Raw genomic sequence first — 16,699 nt, forward strand, 5'->3', positions numbered from 1 at the left:
CTAGTCTTTGTCTATGTGTCGATAAACAAATTATTCTTACCTGATGTGCCTATGTTCTGTTCAGCATAGGTTTCCACCTGGCCCACTTCCCATGTAGATTTAATGTATGCAGCTCTTTTTAATGGTATACTTAAGTACTTTGTCATCAAGAGCAGCAAGAGCTATCCATAGGTCACATAATAAAATTCTAAAGATGTTAGAGACATGTCTTTCAGTATCTTGTATTCTGTTCTCAGGGTGAACTTGCTGTTGCTGCCTGGCCTGATCATTTGCATCTGATTGAGTGCACTTAATTTTAAGCATTTGAAATAGTGATAAATAAGGGCTGAACTTAACTTTTTCTACATGGAACATTTATATTCAGATATATTTAAATTACACAATGGACTACTAAATGTAAATGATGCATGATATTTGTAATATTTTACTTATTTATCAATATTGTTGAAATGAAGATCAAATATCTATATTTTGAAATATAATATAATTAAAAATCTCAATGGGGTATTTTTTCATACTACTGTACTCTATGCTATCAGACTGATAAAAATCCTCCCACCCTTCTTTTTACCTTTTGTATGCCAGGACAGTGTAGAGAGTAAAGAGGATTATCTTGACAGAAGAGGATTATCTTGAAAGAACAGTGAGATCTGTTACAAAAACAAGGCAACTTGCAAGATTCTGTTGCTAGAACCAATCTTAAGGATAATTTAGTCTTAGAGTTGATTTCTAGGTCTCGTCTACACTATTGACATCAATCTTCCATGTCTGACTGTGATTTTCCTCTCCACTCTTACACTCCTTGTCCTGGGAATAAGAAGGGTTTCTGTCTGAAATGTTTTTTCCTTCTTTGTGCATGATTGGGGCTTAATTAATATTTTTCACCTTGTTTGTTAATGTAATTTGCTTATCTCTGCTCTCTACAAAACAATACAGATTGTAGGTGCGTATCTCACAGATTAGGTATGAAGGATGCCAGGTGAGATATTCCTACAAAATAGGTGATGGTAGCAGTAAATACCAAACACATCTACCAGGGCAGAAAGGAAGATCAGATGTATAGTCCTGAGAGAACAATTTTGAAACTTCCAGTCTTTCACTTTATGGGATCAGCTGTGCCACTGTAAAATTAAGCTGATTATAATGAATTTGTTTCTATCTATCCACACATATTTACAATTTAGCAACATATTGTATATGATAAAGAAAAAAAGAAAAACATGTATCCTCTGGGAAGCCAAAGTCGTGCCTCATAAATCCTGTTTCTAGGAGGATGGATATATGAACAGCAGTATAAGAGACTTAAGCTAAATTTGTTCTCATCTAGATTTTCTTTGTTTAAAAATCAGAACTTCATTCCTTTAAGGTGTCTTTTCATTGACCAATATGAAAGCATCAATCCTCCTGAGTTGAGGCTGGCTTTTTTTCAGCTTTAGTGCATGTGAAAATAAATCTGTTATGCCCTGCTTGGCATTGAGGACTCCTGTTCCTTTTCATTTACATAAGCTTTTGCTTCAGTATAATTGTTGAGTTTCCAAGTAGAAATGATCTAGCTCTAGCATGCCAATTCAGTAAAGTTCTACTTTGCCAGTAAAAATGTAATCACTATGATTGCAAATAGGTTTGAGAAGTATACATGTCTTAACTATAGATATTCCTTGATTTATGACCATAATTGGGATTGGGAAATTAGGTGTTAAGTACAGATAGTCCTTCACTTACAGCTGTTCATTTAGTGACCATTCAAGTTACAACAGCACTGACTTGTGGCCATTTTTCATACTTATGACCGTTGCAGCATCCCAATGATCAAAATTCTGAAGCTTGGCAGCTGGTTCATGTTTATGATGGCTGCAGTGTCCTGAGTCAATGGGGAAGCCAGATTCACTTAACAACGTTACTAACATAACAAATGCAATTATTCACGTAAGAACTAAGAAAAGTTGAAAAATGGGGCAAAACTCACTTAACAAATATTTCACTTAGCAACATAAATTTTGGGTTCAATTGTGGTCGTAAGTCGAGGACTACCTGTAATGTGGTTGTTAAGGGAGTCATCATATGACTGCTTGTTTTATGATCCTTTTAAATGCAGTCATGCTGCAATTCCAGCTTGTCCCATCGATTTTGCTGGTTGAAAGCTTGCTGGGAATGTCACAAATGATGATCATGTGACCACAGGATGCTGCAATTATCGTAAGAGTGAGCCAATTCCAAAGTGTCTGAATCATGATCTATAGGGATACTGCAATACTCATAAATACAAGGACCAGTTGTTATGTCACATTTTTCAGTGCCATTGAAAATTTTGAACAGTCACTAAATGAAAGGTCATAAGTCATGGATTACCTATAAAGCCATGCCTTTGAATCCTATAAAAAGTTTGGTCACCCATGAATGTTTTTTGATGTTTCACGGTAACATAATTTTATATAGGATTGTACTTTCTAGATGTATTGGACTTTAGCTCATATAGTTCATAACTGCACAGCCTTTAATATTGGTAGCCAATAATTAGGGGAGTTAAACATACTTAGAGAATATCATGTTTTGCAAGAGTTATATAGAAGTTGAGGATGATACTTGCACATCTATCTTCCTAACCCCTTTTGGACTTTTTGGGTGAAACAGGAAAAAATGTAATTATGATACATGGATTTGATGATTAGAAAAAATGGTAGATGAGAAAAAATGAAAGTTATGTTGAAAGTGATAAAAGTATAGAATTACTGCTGGAGCCTGTTTCCGGGAGGACACCACACAACCTCTATGTAGGAAGGCTGCTTGGCTGATTGCCTGCCTCCCAAAGGAGACCTATGAAAATGGTTAATGGACTGAGCCCAAGGCATATGGGGCAGAAGATAGTTTGGGAGGCTACTACAGCACTCCTGCAGTGGTAGGAGTATTTGTGTATTGCCAATGCCCAAATTTTGTTTATATGACAGCTGGGGCACTGCAGTGATTGAAACTTTGAGCAGTGGTCTTTTTGTTCAGCTCTGTTGTTATTTTTAATGGTCATAAGCTGAGGAATACCTGTACCAGGAAGCATAACTTCTCAAATATTGACTGAGCCTACATGCATAAATAATAATTTACACTGTTTTTGAAAGAAAAGAAGTCTTAACTACTATCAGTTTTATGGTTTTAATGTTCCAGGGTAAAATGATGAAACTTTCCACAAAATTGGAAAATATGAAGTATGAACTTTCATAAAGCAGAGAAGTATATTTGTAAATTGCAAACATTAATATTTGTCAAACTGATTTTATCTGTCAAATCAAATGCTGCTGTATTGCATCTATTAGGCATGGATATTTGTTTTAATGAAGCACGTCCTGCTGCAAAGATGATGTAATTACCTTATCTTACTTTTGCACCAGCTCTTTGCTTCTACCTAGCTTGTTGTGGCACTTGAAAGAAACTGGGAAAAGTGAGGCTCCAGCTCTGCATCTTTACAGGTAATCCTCTACTTAAGACTGGTCTTTTAGCAACTATTCAAAGTTCTCAAAAAAAGGTATTTGAAGTTCTAATGACCACCTTCCTAATAGTCATGTGATCACAAGTTGAGCACTCAGCAACCAACCCACATTGATGGCAGTTTGCAGTAACCCACAGTCACATGATAATTACAACATTTTCGATGGAAACCAGCCTTTTGCTTTCCATCAAACGTTGCCCATTGCAGACAATTGGTCAGTTAATGATTGCAGCATTCACTCAGTGACTGAATGACTGCTGCAAAAAATGTAAAAACAGATCAATCGTGGTAAACCTTAATGACCAGCACAACTTACGACCATATTCTGGGTTCAATGACAGTGGTAAGTCAAGGACCACTGTACAATGTACAGGACTTTTCCTGACACAAACGTAAAGAAAAGTTTTCATTCCAGAATCGTCGTAACATCACAGCTGTCTATATCCTAGTTCAGTCTAAATTATCCATTCTGAATTTGTTATGAAGAGCCAGCATTTTAGAAGTCATCTCTAATTGATGGCCTCTATGCAGAATTTAAAAAGTGCAAAATAAAGCTTTGCATGCTGCTTTGAAACTGGATTTGGTAACATTCACTAGAGTATGTCCCAAAAGCAAATATATATAGCAATAGCACTTAGACATATAAATCAATCAATCAATCAATCTATTTATCTATCTATCTGTCTGTCTGTCTGTCTATCTTATCTATCTATCTATAACAGTACCTCAAAAAAAAAGACAGGAAGTCCTCGACCTATGACCACAATTGAGCCCAGAATTTATGTTGCTAGGTAAGAAATTTGTTAAGTAAGTTTTGTCCCATTTTACGTCTTTTCTTGTCACATTTGTTAAGTGAATTGCTGCAGTAATTAAATTGGTAACAGTTAAGCGAATCTGGCTTCCCTATTGATGTTGCTTGTCAGAAGGTTACAAAAGGTGATCCCATGCCCGAGACACTGCAGCCATCATACATATGAACCAGTTGTCAAGCATCCGAATGTAAATCACATGACCATGGGGATACTGTAATGATCATAAGTATGAAAAATTGTCATAAGTCACTTTTTTCAGTGCCTTTGTAACTTTGGTCACTAAATGAACTGTTGTAAGTCGAGGACTATCTGTACTGAACAAAGTAAGTGAATGCATTAATATTAATATTCAGAAAGTATTTACTATAACTATACATGACAAAAATATGTGGAATGGATATGCTAATAGTTTGGAAAGCCTCCTTATTTGTAGAACATACTTACCAACTTTCATAAAATGAAAAGTCTTAAAATTAGAATAGGTTAAAATGAACTTTTCACACACACACAATATATCTATATCTATATCTATATCTATAGATCTATAGATTTATATCTATATAGATATGTTTTTGTAGGTTTTCACGGGTATAGGTATGTAGGTCTTGGCATATTTGGGTCTTTTCCCGTGTAAGGTTGAGGTATCTTGGCAACATTTCAACAAGGTCTCATTCATCTTCAGGCTGGTGTTTTCGGCTTCGTGCCCATGTCAGCAAAGCGTGGTCAGAACTGCTGTCTCTCTATAAATACTGGTGGGGAGGCGGGGAGTGTTACTCTGAGCGGGCCGGTTGGCTGTGTGGTTGCATCTTGATTGGTAGATGGAGTGGGTGTTTGCAGATTGGTCGAGATGGCGAGTGTTGCTGTGAGCGAGTTGGTTGGCTATGTGGTTGAATCTTGATTGGTAGATGGCGTGGGCGCCTGCAGATTGGTCAGCTCTTTCGCAGCATCCTGTGTGGGTGTGGTCCTAGTCTTTTGTTCCTGAGCTTTGGTGTTATGGCCTCTGGAGTTCTGTGATGTGATGTCTTGAGCAGATGGCTGTGATGCAGCGTCCTGGGTTTTGGTTTGGCTCCGAGTCCGAGGTCTTGTCATATGTTCCTGCCGTGTGTCAGCTTGCTTTGTGTGGGGATCGGAGGGGGGTGCAGCAGCCAGTGGTGCCAGCATGGTCTGGCTTCTGGATGGTAGTTGTGTTTTGTCTGTGGGATGGGTTTGGGTTTGAATCTGGTGAGGATGATTGGTAGTGGCGTTGTGTGTTATCCTGGGTCCGGTGTCAATTTTCATGGCTGGGACTTGTTTGTTGACCAAGGTTAGTTTCCAGATGTCTGGTAGGTGGGAGGTGTCATCCTGTTTGTTCATGTTGTGGGGGTGTTTCTCTATTTTGATGGCTTCCCTAATTATTCTCTTGTTATAGTATTCAGTTTTGGAGATTAATTTGGTTCCTTCAAAATCAATTTCATGTCCTGTGGTTTTAAGGTGCTGGAAAAGGGAGGAGGTTTTTTCTTCTTTTCTGACTGCATTCTTGTGTTCTACGATGCGTGCATTTATTCTCCTATTAGTTTGTCCAATGTTGCTGGGCAGATTTTGCATGGTATTTCATAGACTCCTTGGTTTTCTAGCTGGATCTTGTCTTTGGGGTTTCTTAAGATGTTGGCTATTTTTTGGTCTGTGCAGAAGGCTGTCTTGATGTGTTTGTGGAGAATTTTGCTGATTTTATCTGTGGTGCCTTTGATATACAGGAGGAGGGCAATGCTGTTGTCTTGTTCTGTGTCTTGGTTCTTGGGCAGTGTCTCCCATTGGATTAGGTTGATAATTGTGTTTCTTTGGAATCCGTTGGAGATTAATATGTTTGTGAGAGTGTAATTCAGTTTTCAGGTGGTCTTTGTTGGTTAGGCGTTTGGTTCTGGAGATGAGAGCCTTGGCTACGGAGCTGATCTGTGCAGGGTGGTGATGTGATTGTGTGTTTAAGTAGCGGTTGGTGTGTGTTTTTTTCTGGTAGATAGTGTGTCCTAGGGAGCTGTTGGGTTTTTTGTAGATTAGGACATCCAGAAAGGGGAGTTGGTTGTTAGCTTCCATTTCTGTAGTGAATTGTATTTTGGGGTGTAGGCTGTTGAGATGTGTGAGGAAGTTGTCCAGTTTCTCCTTTCTATGTGGCCAAATTACGAAAGTGTCATCTACGTATCTAAGCCAGAGTTTGTGTTTGAGTTCAGATTTATCTAAAGCGTCGGTTTCAAAGTATTCCATGTATAGGTTTGCAATGACGGGTGAGAGGTGTGATCCCATGGGTGCTCCTTCTATCTGTTTGTATCTTTGTCCATTGTGGATGAAGTATGTGTTGGTTAGGCAGTGGTTGGTTAGATCTAGGATGTGTTTGGGGGGGTTGTATTTGTTTTGGATAGCTGTCAAGGCTTCTTTAATAGGCACTTTGGTGAAGAGGGATATGACATCGAAGCTCACAAGTAGGTAGCTGGGTTGTAGGTTTTGTTTCTTTATTGTTTCTATGAAGTGGGATGAGTTTTGTACATGTAAGGTGATGGATTCTGCATAGGGCTGAAGTTGTTTGGCAAGGAATTTGGCGACATTTTGTAGAGGTGAGCCTATGGAACTGACTATGGGTCTGAGTGGTGTTCCTTCTTTGTGTATCTTGGGGAGGCCATAAAGCTTGGGGCATCTGGATGATTTATCTCTGGTTTATCTTTATTTATCTTTGCTGGATCTCTTCACTGATGGGGAGGCTTTTATTTTGGATTTGGCATTTTTTTCCAGGTAGGTGGTGGGGTCTGTGTTTAGAGGTTTGTAAGCGAGGTCTTGGAGTAGGTTGGATAATTTGGATTGGTAGTCAGATGTGTTCATCATCACTGTGGCATTGCCTTTGTTTGCTGGGAGAATGATTATGTTATTGTCTTTCCCCAAGTCGGTGAGTGCTTTTTGTTCTTCTTTGTGTAAGTTGCCGACCATGCTCTGCTCATACAAGCATGAAGCCGAAAGCACCAACCTGAAGATGATGAGTGAGACCTTGTCGAAACATCACCAAGATATTCTCAACCTTACACAGGAAAAGACCCAAATATGCCAAGACCTACATACATATAGAAAACCCGAATAACCAAATAACCAAATACGCGGGAGAAAACCCGAATAACCAAAGACCTACATACAAACACCCACGAAAATACACACACACACACACACACACACACACACACACACACATATATATGTAGGTCTTTGGTTATTCGAGAATAACCAAATAAATTGCTCCCAGAAGCACGAAGCTGAAGCCTGAAGATGACAAATGAGACTTCGTCGAAACGTCGCCAAGACACTTCCAATTTTACACGGGAGAAAACCCGAACAACCAAAGACCTATATACAAACACCCGTGAAAACCTCAACCGAAGATGACGAACGAGACCCCGCCGAAACGTCGCCAAGACACCTCCAACCCCACGCGGGAGAAAACCGCGTGGGGTTGGAGGTTCGTCATCTTCGGGCTTCGGCTTTGTGCTTCTGGGAGCAATGTGTTCAAACCCCCACTAGCAGTTAAAAGGAAGAAACAGCTGCGATCGCACATTGCTCCCAGAAGCACGAAGCTGAAGCCTGAAGATGACGAATGAGACTTCGTCGAAACGTCGCCAAGACACTTCCAATTTTACACGGGAGAAAACCCGAACAACCAAAGACCTATATACAAACACCCGTGAAAACCTCAACCGAAGATGACGAACGAGACCCCGCCGAACGTCGCCAAGACATTTTCCAACCCCACGCGAGAAAACGGCGTGGGGTTGGAGGTTCGTCATCTTCGGGCTTCGGCTTTGTGCTTCTGGGAGCAATGTGTTCAAACCCCCACTAGCAGATAAAAGGAAGAAACAGCTGCGATCGCACATTGCTCCCAGAAGCACGAAGCTGGAGCCTGAAGATGACGAATGAGACTTCACGAACGTCGCCAAGACACTTCCAATTTTACACGGAGAAAACCCGAACAACCAAAGACCTATATACAAACACCCGTGAAAACCTCAGAAAACAAATATATATATATATATATATATATATATGTATGTATGTATGTATGTATGTATGTATGTATGTATGTATGTATGTATGTATGTATGTATGTATGCATGCATGCATGCACGCACGCACACGTACACACACACCATTTATATATATATATATATATATATATATATATATATATATATATATATATATATATATATATATATATATATATATATATATATATATGCATGCACACACACATATCTACTTCACAGTCTGCATACCAGTCTACACAATATTCTTCATTGTCATTGGACTGCCAATAAACAGGAATATGGAACAAAGGTGATGACTTAAGTGAGAACCTCTGGATGCCACCAGAGGTGAGTGAATTAAGTTTTTTCTGGGCTGCCAAACTGTATTGAAAGGAGATATACTTCTGTCTGCAGCCTTGTTATTGTTGTTGTTAGTTGTGAAGTTGTGTCCGACCCATCGCGACCCCATGGACAACGTTCCTCCAGGCCTTCCTGTCCTCTACCATCCTCTGGAGTCCATTTAAGCTCATGCCTACTGCTTCAGTGACTCCATCCAGCCACCTTGTTCTCTGTCGTCCCTTTCTTCTTTTGCCCTCAATTTTTCCCAGCATTAGGCTCTTCTCCAGGGAGTCCTTCCTTCTCATTAGGTAGCCAAAGTATTTCAGTTTCATCTTCAGGATGTGGCCTTCTAAAGAGCAGTCAGGGTTGTAAAATTCACTAAATCCATGAAGGGACACTTGGAGCTGTTTATCTGTTACATGTAATGATGCTCACTTTAACCACTGATAATTAACTGGATTGCATACAAAGTATTTGTCTCTAGGGTCTTTCTAATCTGTATGGGCAAGTTGTCTCATTCTGCTTGAGAACCATTTGGGGAGATACTGTTTTGCTGGGCATCACTGTGACAGATAAGATAACCTTCCTGGGTCTCATCAAATAGCCTTACTTGAAAGGTGGGGCCTGGAGTATGCCCCCTTATTGGATCTTAAAGGGTGGGAATGAGAGACCATCCCTCAGATAGCCTGGCCCTATGCTATAAAGGACTTCATGGGTGACAACCAGCAATGCAACTCATGCGATAGAGGTGTCATCGGGCTATATTGATGCATGCCAATATCTGACCGCACTACTGCATTCTGAATAAATTCTCATCCTATTGAAAAATGAAAAACCTTTGCTGTGGGAGTTGTCGTTCTGTTATGTCCAACAGGTTAAAAAGCCTAGAAGGGGATGGGAGAGTGTGTGACCAACAATAAATTCAGCTCTTAATCTGAAGAAATATTTCCTGCCTCCAAATGGATTTACTCATTCAGGAAATGGGAATTAGGTTAGCAATACTAATCCTCTGTAATTTCCTCAGCTGGGGATCACTAGTAGAACCAGATAAACTAGTTATTATTGCAAGCTTGTCATTTTACTCATTTGAGATAAAGTCAATTTTTAATAACTTTGTGGATGGAATTTAATGATAACACTGGAGTCTTAAAGACAGGAATGTTTTTCCACAGATAATGGAACTCATGCATATGCATTGATTTCAAGGGCTTGCTGCTTCTTGCCAAACTTTTAATTTCATGCTATGAAAGTAAGGAGGGAAGGAAGAAGAGAGAGGCATAATTAGGGCATTTATTTTATAGCACATGGATTCTATTTTAGACACAATGCACACAACTTCCTGGCACTGTCAATATAATGAGAGGGCAAGAGGTTTGGAAAAGCTTATATAAGTTCAGAATCTTCTGAATGCAGGTATGGTCTAAAAGTAAGATAATAAATAACTATATTATTTATTTATTTTACTTGCTACATTTTAGTTGACAGTATAAGGCGATGTTTTGTCCCATATCTTGACAACTTTGTAAAGGAAGTTGGCTTCTGTGGCCATCACAGCTGAACTACTATTTCTAAAGTTTGTGTTTCCCCACCTTCCCCCTGACATTTATCTATTGTTTGTGCAAAATAAAACCAACAATACAAATATACACAATTTAAATACCCTTAAAAACTTATTCAAAATTAGCCTGATGTTAAAATCATCATCAATTAAAACCCCATTTAAAATTGGTAAAATTCCTTTTAAAATCCAATTAAGCCAGCCCTGCGAATAAAAGATGGGTCTTCAGTTCGCGACGGAATGTCCGAAGGTCAGGTATTTGATGTAAACCAGGGAAGCTCGTTCCAGAGGTGGGAGCCCCACAGAGAAGGCCCTTCCTGGGGCCGCCAGCCGACATTGTTTGGCGGGCGGCACCCTGAGAAGTCCCTCTCTATGGGAGCGTGCGGGTCGGTGGGAGGCATGTGGTAACAGCAGGCGGTCCCGTAAGTACCCAGGTCCTAAGCCATGGGCGCTTTAAAGGTCGTAACCAACACCTTAAAGTGCACTCGAAGGCCACAGGCAGCCAGTGCAGTCTGCGCGGGAGGCGGTGTTACATGGGAGCTACGTAGCTCCCTCTATCACCAGCAGCTGCATTCTGGACTAACTGAAGCCTCCGAGTGCAAATGAAAACCTTTGCTGTGGGAGTTGTCGTTCTGTTATGTCCAACAGGTTAAAAAGCCTAGAAGGGGATGGGAGAGTGTGTGACCAACAATAAATTCAGCTCTTAATCTGAAGAAATATTTCCTGCCTCCAAATGGATTTACTCATTCAGGAAATGGGAATTAGGTTAGCAATACTAATCCTCTGTAATTTCCTCAGCTGGGGATCACTAGTAGAACCAGATAAACTAGTTATTATTGCAAGCTTGTCATTTTACTCATTTGAGATAAAGTCAATTTTTAATAACTTTGTGGATGGAATTTAATGATAACACTGGAGTCTTAAAGACAGGAATGTTTTTCCACAGATAATGGAACTCATGCATATGCATTGATTTCAAGGGCTTGCTGCTTCTTGCCAAACTTTTAATTTCATGCTATGAAAGTAAGGAGGGAAGGAAGAAGAGAGAGGCATAATTAGGGCATTTATTTTATAGCACATGGATTCTATTTTAGACACAATGCACACAACTTCCTGGCACTGTCAATATAATGAGAGGGCAAGAGGTTTGGAAAAGCTTATATAAGTTCAGAATCTTCTGAATGCAGGTATGGTCTAAAAGTAAGATAATAAATAACTATATTATTTATTTATTTTACTTGCTACATTTTAGTTGACAGTATAAGGCGATGTTTTGTCCCATATCTTGACAACTTTGTAAAGGAAGTTGGCTTCTGTGGCCATCACAGCTGAACTACTATTTCTAAAGTTTGTGTTTCCCCACCTTCCCCCTGACATTTATCTATTGTTTGTGCAAAATAAAACTGATTCTCATCCCAAATGGACTCAACAAGGCGTGCCTCCTCTCCCTCGCTTGGATCATCCCAATTTCGGTCCAGACCGTCCCTCAGCTGAGCGATTTTATCGTATAGATAACCGCTAAACTCCTCGGCTCGTCCCTGCAACGGGTCATCCCGCACCTCCTGATGTGGGAAGGCGGGTCACCTGAAACAGGGCGGCCGGGCGGTTATCTGCCGGCGCAATGAGGGTGGAGGCGTGAAACGCCGCTTCCTCATTGCCACTAGGTAGGTCCTAGAATAGGACCTAACTAGTGTCGATCAGCTCGAGCGACTGGACCTCCAGGTGCTCTCCAGGCGTCTTCTCCGGCGTTTCATCTCCCTCAGCCCCTCGGAGTACCAAGGGCCGGACGAGATCTCCGCCGGGTCAGAGGCCGCAAAGGCACGACACGGTCCAAGGCCCGGCGCGGCCTGTTCCCAGGCCGCGACCAGTTCCTCAGTCGTGCCGTGGGCCAGTTCCTCAGGAATGGCCCAAGCTCCGTCAGGAACCTCTCGGGGTCCATCAGGCGCCTGGGACGGAACCACCGTATAGGTTCCGTCTCCCTGCGGTGGTGAATGGCGGTTCGGAAGTCTAGGCGAAGGAGAAAATGATCCGACCATGACATTGGTTCTGTTACTAAATCATCTAACACCAGATCATTAAACCACTGCCCAGAGATATAAATCAGATCCAGCGTGCCTCCCCCCGAGTGCGTAGGGCCATCATTTACTCGAATCAGGTCCAAGGCCGTCATGGAAGCCTGGAACTCCCGAGCTGCCGTCGATGACAAGCCAACTGATGGCAGGTTAAAATCCCCCATGACTATAAGTCTGGGGGTTTCGACCACCACAGCAGCGAGTACCTCCAACAGCTCAGGCAGGGCTGTGGTCACGTAGCAAGGAGACAGGTACGCGATCACCAAGCCCAACTGATTCCTATAGCTTGTGGGGTTTTTTAGAGAGGGAATTTTTAAGGGGTGGGAGGGTAAGGGCGGGTAATGGGGGTAACCCGTCGGGTAAGGGGCCAGTTCCTGCACATGCTCGCGGCGGTTTTTTATTATCAGGTTCGGAGGTTATGGGGGAGGAGTCTGTTCCTATCTGTGAGGGTGGTCCTATTGACACGGTAAGTGGGAGGGGCAGGTATGGCGGGCGAGGGTCATATCAAATTCGGGAGCGCGTGCTCGATGTCTTAAAGCGATCACGCTCCGACCCCTTGGACTTTCCGTTCCCGGATGGTCAGGATCCTCAGAGCCTGGGCCTTGATTGATGTTGTGCAATGCTCGGTCTGTGGTGAACAAAGCCCCTTGTTTGTGATCTTATACAGGGGGTTCGCGGACCTTATGGGCATTACGGAGACCTGGTTGGGCACTGAAGGGGCGTGCCCTTGGTGAGATGTGCCCGCGGGTTTCCGTGCATTCCATCAACCGAGGCCCAGGGTAGGGGTGGGGTGGCGGTTGTGATTAGAGAGTCTAGAGCCGAGGGAGACCACTGTACCTCAGATTGCGGGTGCGAATCCCTCTTTGTGAGATGGGGTCGTGGGTGTCAGATGGGCTTGCTGATCACGTACCTGGCTCCTTGCTGCGTGACAGCTGCCCTGCCCGAGCTCCTGGAGATGCTGGCTGGGGTGGCAGTTGAGACCCCAGACTTTTAGTCATGGGGACTTTAACTTGCCATCTTCCGGCTCATCATCGTCGGCAGCTCGGGAGTTCATGGCTTCCATGACGGCCTTGGATCTGACCCAAGTAGTTGATGGCCCTACTCACATTGGGGTGGCACTCTGGACCTGATTTTCTCTCTGGACAGTGGTTGAGAGATCTGGACTTAAAGGAAATAGTCATGAACCTTTGTCATGGTCAGATCACTCTCTTCTTCGCTGGACTTTCTGACCGCCATTCACCACCGCAGGGAGGCGGAGCCGACGTTGGTTCCGTCCCAGGCGCCTGATGGACCCTGATGGGTTCGGACGAACTTGGGCCATTTCCTGAGGGTCTGGCTCACGGCTCGGCTGAGGAACTTGTGGCGGCCTGGGAGCGGGCGCGGCGGGGCCTTAGACCGTGTCGTGCCTTTGCGGCCTCTGACCCGGCGCAGGTCCCAACCGGCTCCTTGGTTCTCCGAGGCTGAGAGAGGATGAAGCGCGGAGAAGACGCCTAGAGAGTTCCTGGAGGTCTAGCCGTTCGAAGCTGATCGGACACTAGTGAAGTCCTATACTAGGACTTACCTAGTGGCATTGAGGAAGCGAGGCGTCGCCTCCTCCCTCATTGCATCGGCAGATAACCGCCCAGCCGCCCTGTTTGGTGACCCGCTCCCTCCTACATCAGGGGAGCGGGATGACCCGCTGCAGGGGCGTGCTGAGAGTTTATGATTATCTATCGATAAAATCGTTCAGCTTGGATGGGTTGGACCAAGATTGCGGTGATGCGGGTGAGATGTTCGAGGTGGTCTTGGCGATATTGTTTGGGATGAGTTTGACCCTGTGGCTCCTGAGGACATGGACAGGTTGCTGGGTAGGCTGAATGCCACCACATGTTTACTGGACCCGTGCCCCTCCTGGCTGGTGCTGGCCACTCGGGAGGTCACGAGGCTGGCTCAGGCGATTCGACCGCTTCTTTGGTGGAGGTGTCTTCCGGCCGCCTTGAAAGAGGCGGTGGTGAGCCCTCCTTAAAGCCTTCCTGGACCCGGCTGTTTTAGGTAACTATCGTCCGGTCTCAACCTTGCTGCGGCGAAGGTTGTAGAGATGGTGGCATATCAGTTTCCCTTGCACCTGGATGAAACTGTCTATCTAGACCCGTTCAGTCGGTTTCCGGCGGTTACAACACGGAGCGGCTTTGGTCGCGTTGGTGGATGATCTCTGGAGGGCCAGGGATAGGGTTGCTCCTCTGCCCTGGTCCTATTAGACCTCTCAGCGGCTTTCGATACCATCGACCATGGTATCCTGCTGCGCGGTTGGAGGGATTGGGAGTGGGAGGCACCGTTTATCGGTGGTTCTCCTCCTATCTCTCCGACCGGTGCTCGATGTTGACAGGGGCAGAGGTCGACTCCGGCGCCTCACTTGTGGGGTGCCGCGAGGTCGATCTCTCGCCCTCCTGTTCTTTATCTACATGAAGCCGCTGGGTGAGATCATCAGTGGTTTCGGTGTGAAGTATCAGCTGTCACGGATGACACCCAGCTGTACTTTTCACACGGACCACCAGCGAAGCTATCGAGTGCTGTCCCGGTGTCTGGAGGCCGTCTGGTCTGGATGGGGAGAAACAGGCTCAAGCTCAATCCCGCCAAGACAGAGTGGTTGTGGATGCGGCATCCCGGTACAGTCAGCTTAATCCGCGGCTGACCATCGGTGGCGAGTCATTGGCCCGATGGAAAGGGTCCATAACTTAGGCGTCCTCCTGGATGAGCGGCTGTCTCTAGAAGACCATTTGGACGCCGTCTCCAGGAGGCGTTCTACCAGGTTCGCCTGGTGCGCCAGTTGCCCTTTCTGGACGGGATGCCCTATGCACGGTCACTCACGCACTCGTGACGTCTCGCCTGGATTACTGCAATGCTCTCTACATGGGGCTCCCCTTGAAGGGCATCCGGAGGCTGCAGTTAGTCAGAAGCGGCTCGCGGGTGATAGATGGAGCCCTCGTGGCTCCCGTATAACACCATCCTGCGCAGACTGCACTGGCTACCTGTGGCCTTCGGGTGCGCTTCAAGGTGTTTGACCACCTTTAAAGCGCTCCATGGCATTGGGCGGGTTATGCGGGACCGCCTACTGCTACCGAATACCTCTCACCGACCGTGCGCTCTCACAGAGGGTCTCCTCAGGGTGCCGTCAGCAAGGCAATGTCGTCTGGCGGCGCCCAGGGCAAGGGCCTTCTCTGTGGGGCTCCCACCCTTTGGAGCGAACTTCCCCGGACTCCGCCAGCTTCCGGACCTTCGGACCTTCCGCCGCGGGCTTAAAACATATTTATTTAATTGTGCAGGACTGAGCTAGGTTTTAAATTCATGGGTTTTAATTGGGTTTTATTTGTATATTTTAATTAACGGGCTTTCAAATAAGTTTCTTAATTGTTTTTATTCTGTATTTATATTTATATGTTTTTAAATGCCTGTGAACCGCCCTGAGTCCTTCGGGAGATAGGGCGGTATATAAATACGATTAATAAAAAAATAAAATAAAAATAGCCCCACCGCACATAGAGGGATTCACAGCCGGCAATCTGAGGAACAGTGGTCTCCCTCGGCTCTAGATCCTCCCTAATGACAACCGCCACCCCCCCACCCCTACCTTGGACCCTCGGCTGATGGAATGCTCGGAAACCTGGCGGGCACATCTCAACAAGGGGGACCCCCCCCTCTGGGCCCAACCAGGTTTCCGTAATACCCATAAGGTCCGCGGACTCCCCCTGAATAAGATCGCAAATCAGGGGGGCCGTATGCCCCCTTATTGGATCTTAAAGGGTGGGAATGAGAGACCATCCCTCAGATAGCCTGGCCCTATGCTATAAAGGACTTCATGGGTGACAACCAGCAATGCAACTCATGCGATAGAGGTGTCATCGGGCTATATTGATGCATGCCAATATCTGACCGCACTACTGCATTCTGAATAAATTCTCATCCTATTGAAAAATGAAAAACCTTTGCTGTGGGAGTTGTCGTTCTGTTATGTCCAACAGGTTAAAAAGCCTAGAAGGGGATGGGAGAGTGTGTGACCAACAATAAATTCAGCTCTTAATCTGAAGAAATATTTCCTGCCTCCAAATGGATTTACTCATTCAGGAAATGGGAATTAGGTTAGCAATACTAATCCTCTGTAATTTCCTCAGCTGGGGATCACTAGTAGAACCAGATAAACTAGTTATTATTGCAAGCTTGTCATTTTACTCATTTGAGATAAAGTCAATTTTTAATAACTTTGTGGATGGAATTTAATGATAACACTGGAGTCTTAAAGACAGGAATGTTTTTCCACAGATAATGGAACTCATGCATATGCATTGATTTCAAGGGCTTGCTGCTTCTTGCCAAACTTTTAATTTCATGCTATGAAAGTAAGGAGGGAAGGAAGAAGAGAGAGGCAT

The sequence above is a fragment of the Ahaetulla prasina genome, chromosome 5, assembly GCF_028640845.1.
Source record: "Ahaetulla prasina isolate Xishuangbanna chromosome 5, ASM2864084v1, whole genome shotgun sequence".
NCBI lineage: Eukaryota > Metazoa > Chordata > Lepidosauria > Squamata > Colubridae > Ahaetulla > Ahaetulla prasina.